Source organism: Lactuca saligna, chromosome 4 (genome assembly GCF_052625555.1).
Source record: "Lactuca saligna cultivar CGN05327 chromosome 4, ASM5262555v1, whole genome shotgun sequence".
Taxonomy (NCBI): domain Eukaryota; kingdom Viridiplantae; phylum Streptophyta; class Magnoliopsida; order Asterales; family Asteraceae; genus Lactuca; species Lactuca saligna.
In genome coordinates this window covers 287,528,653-287,533,457 of record NC_136420.1, presented here as the reverse complement: position 1 = coordinate 287,533,457, position 4,805 = coordinate 287,528,653, and positions in this window count along the sequence as shown.

Sequence of the window (4,805 nt, the reverse complement as noted above, 5' to 3'; positions counted from 1 at the left end):
AACCTAAAGTGTAAAAATATATAAACTAAATTTAAAGATATTAACAGAATATATTTTCTTCTACTTATAAAGTTATGTTTTTAACTTTTATCATATTATACTTAATTTATTAGGTCTAATACGTTGTTGTATGTAAACCATAATCATTTCAAAGCTACAAATTTTGAACAATTTGTATAAAATATTTAAATTTCTATTTTAAATATAACCTTATAGGATCAAATTAAATATAAATTTTAGTTCAACTTAAACAACCTAAAGAATATGTTGTGAATAGTTAAAATTGATAAATTGTAGTGGTTTCTAATAATGATTATAAGTTAGTTAATAAGGTTAAATAAGTATCAAACCTAAAGTATAATCATAAATAAACTAAATTTCAATATTAAAATAATATTTTTAATTCTACTGATAAAGTTATGTCTTTAACATTTAACACATTATACTTAATTTATTAGATTTAATATGTTGTTGTATGTAACTATTTTGGACAAAATACTTAAATTGTTAATTTAAATATAACATTACAGGATCAACTTCAATATAAGTTTCAGTTTCATTTAAAAAACCCAAAGAATATTTTTTTGAAAAGTTAAAAGAGATAAGTTGTAGTGCTAAATACAAAATTTAAATTGTAATATCAATTTAACTAAAATATTTCGTAAAGATATTTTTATAATCATTAAAAGTTTTCTAATAAGTACCTTAAAATTACTTTTAATAACAATAGTTAAATACAACTCTATATAAATGACTGTATTGCTACCTTTAAAATAAAAAAAATAAAAAAGGTTTGATGTTTTAAATGATTATAATGAAAGAAATTATAACGTTAAACAAATAAATTTAAAAAAAATAATTCACAATAACAGCAAATATAAATAACATTAAACCATATATTATATTTAGTTTTATTCATGAATAGCCCACGGGTATTCATGAATAAAACTCACATGCATTTTTCTTTTCACTACATTCATTCGAAACTCCATGGCTTTTCAATTTCTTTCTAATAATAGTTATAATTTGGTTAATAATGTTAAATAAATATCAAACATAAAGTATAATCATATATAAACTAAATTTCAAAATATCAAAAGAATATATTTTCTTCTACTTATATTGTTATGTTTTTAACTTTTAACACATTATACTTAATTTATTAGGTCTAATATGTTGTTGTATGTAAACCATTATAATTTTAAAGCTACAACTTTTTAACAAGTTGTATAAAATACTTACATTGTGTCTTTCTAATAATGACTATAAGTTGATTAATAAGGTTAAATAAGTATCAAACCTAAAGTGTAATCATAAATAAACTAAATTTCAATATTGAAATAACATTTTTATTTCTACTTATAAAGTTATGTTTGTAACTTTAACATATTATACGAACTTTATTAGATTTAATATATTGTTGTTTGTAAACCATTATCAGTTTAAAGCTACAACTTTTAAACAGTTTTGGCAAAATACTTAAATTGTTAATTTTAATATAACATTATAAGGTCAACCTCAATATAAATTTCAATTCCACTTAAAAAACCCAAATATTATTTTATGAATAGTTAAAGGTGATAAATTGTACTGCTAAATGCAAAAACTAAATTGTAATATCAATTTAACTAAATTATTCCTAAATATATTTTTATAATAGTTAGAAGTTTTCAAATAAGTAGCTTAAAATAACTTACAATAACAATAATTAAAAATAACTCTATATAAATGATTATATTCTTAACTTTAAAATAAAAAAATGTTTGATGTTTTAAATAATTACAATGATAGAAATTAAAACGTTAAGTAAATAAATTTTAAAAAATTAATAAACCATAACAACAACTATAAATAACATTAAACCATATATTATATTTAATTTTATTCATGAGTAATCTGCAGGTAGAGGTCATTCAAAAGATTAAGATTATGCAGTTTTAATAGATGTATATATTATCATATAATTCAAAATAATCAATATATTATATCAACTTAGTATAGGAATTATTATATCAAATTTAACTACAACATTATTCTTATATTTAAAAACCATATATTTGTAAAGATTTTAGCTATATAGATGCTTCTGCGAAACGCGCGGACATTCACCTAGTATACTTATAAAGGAATCATTTTTTCCTTTCACTACATTTATTTGAAACTCCCATGTATTTTTTTTCTTTCACCACAATCATTTGAAACGCCCATGACTTTTCAATTTCTTTATAATAATGATTAAAAGTTGGTTAATAAGGTGAAATAAATATTAAACCTAAAGTGTAATCATATATAAACTAAATTTCAATATTAAAATAATATATTCTCTTTTACTTATAAAGTAATGTTTTTAAGTTTTAACATATTACACTCTATTTACTAAGTTTAATATGTTGTTGTATGTAAACCATTATCATTTTAAAGCTACAACTTTTGAACAATTTCCATAAAATACTTAAATTGTTAATTTAAATATAACCTAACATGGTGAACTTAAACATAAATTTTAGTTTAACTTAAACAACCCAAACAATATTTTATAAATAGCTAAAAGTGATAAATTATAGTTTCTTTCTAATAATGATTACAATTTAGTTAATATGGTTAAATAAGTATCAAACCTAAAGTGTAATCATAAACAAACTAAGTTTTTATATAAAATCATATATTTAATTCTACTTATAAAGTTATGTCTCTAACTTTTAACATATTATACTTAATTTATTAGATTTAATATGCTTTTGTATGTAAACCGTTATCAGTTTAAAGCTACAACTTTTGAATAGTTTGGACAAAATACTTAAATTGTTATTTTAAATACAACATTACAGGGTCAACTTCAATATAAATTTTAGTTCCACTTAAAAAATCCAAAGAATATTTTGGAAATAGTTAAAAGTGATAAATTGTAGTGCTAAAACCAACAACTAAATTTTAATATCAATTTAACTATAATATTTCTAAAGGATATTTTTATAATCGTTAAATTTTTTTAAATAAGTAGCTTATAATAACTTACAATAATAATAGTTAAAAATAACTATATAAATGATTATATTGTTTCCCTTAAAATCAAAAATCAATGTTTGATGTTTTAAATAATTATAATGATAGAAATTAAAACGTATAGCAAATAAATTTTAAAAAATTAATTAACAATAACAACAACTATAAATAATATTAAACCATATATTATATTTAATTTTATTTATGAGTAACCCATAGGTAGAGGTCATTCAAAAGATTGAGATTATGCAGTTTTAATTAATGTATATATTATTATATATTTCAAAATAATAATATATTATATTAACTTAGTATACGAATTATTATATCAAATTTAACAACAACATTATTGTTATATTTAAAAAAAACATATATTTGTAAAGATTTCAGCTATATAGATTCTTTTACGCAACGCGCGGGCATTCACGTAGTGCTTGAAAAAGGAAACATTTTTTCCTTTCACCACATTCATTTGAAACTCCCATTCATTTTTCCTTTCACAACATTCATTTGAAATTCCTATGACTTTTCAATTTCTTTCTAATAATAATTATAAGTTGGTTAATAAGGTTAATTAAATATCAAACCTAAAGTGTAATCATATATAAACTAAATTTCAATGTTAAAAGAATATATTTTTCTTTTACTTACAAAGTTATGCTTTTAACTTTTAACATATTATAATTAATTTATTAGGTCTAATATGTTGTTGTATATAAACAATTATCTTTTTAAAGCTACAACTTTTGAATATTTTATATAAAATACTTCAATTGTAAATTTAAATATAACCTTATAGGACCAACTTAAATATAAATTTTAGTTCAACTTAAACAATCCAAAGAATATTTTATAAATAGTTAAAAATGATAATATGTGGTGTCTTTCTAATAATGATTATAATTTGGTTAATAAAGTTAAATAAGTATTAAACCTAAAGTGTAATCATAAATAAACTAATTTTGAATATTAAAACAATATTTTTACTTCTACTTATAAAGTTATGTCTTTAACTGTTTACATATTATACTTAATTTAGAAGATTCAATATGTTGTTGTATGTAAACCATTATAAGTTTAAAGCAACAACTTTTAAATAGTTTGGATAAAATACTTACATCTTTAATTTAAATATAACATTACAGGGCAAACTTCAATATAAACTTCAGTTCCACTTAAAAAACCCAAAGAATATTTTGTGAATAGTTAAAAGTGATAAATTATAGTGCTAAATGCAAAAAGTAAATTGTAATATCAATTTAACTAAAATATTTCCTAAAGAAATTCTTATAATCATTAAAAGTTGTCAAATAAGTATTTTAAAATAACTTATATTAACAACAGTTAAAAATAATTCTATATAGGTGATAATATTGTTACCTTTAAAATAAAAAAAAAAAAATGGTTTTTATTTTAAATAATTATAATGATCGAAATTAAAAAGTTAAGCAAATAAATTTTAATAACTTAATTAACAATAACAACAACTATAAATAACATTAAACCGTATATGATATTTAATTTTATTCATTAGTAACCCGTAGGTAGAGATCATTCAAAAGATTGAGATTATGCAGTTTTAATAGATGTATATATTACCATATAATTCAATATAATCAGTATATTATAACAACTTAGTATATGAATTATTCTATTAAATTTAACAACAACATTATTGTTATAATTAAAAAAACATAGATTTATAAATATTTCAACTATATAGATATTTCTGCACTTTTCTTCAACTACATTCATTTGAAACCCCCAACATTTGAATTTCTTTTTAAATTAATATTTTAAAT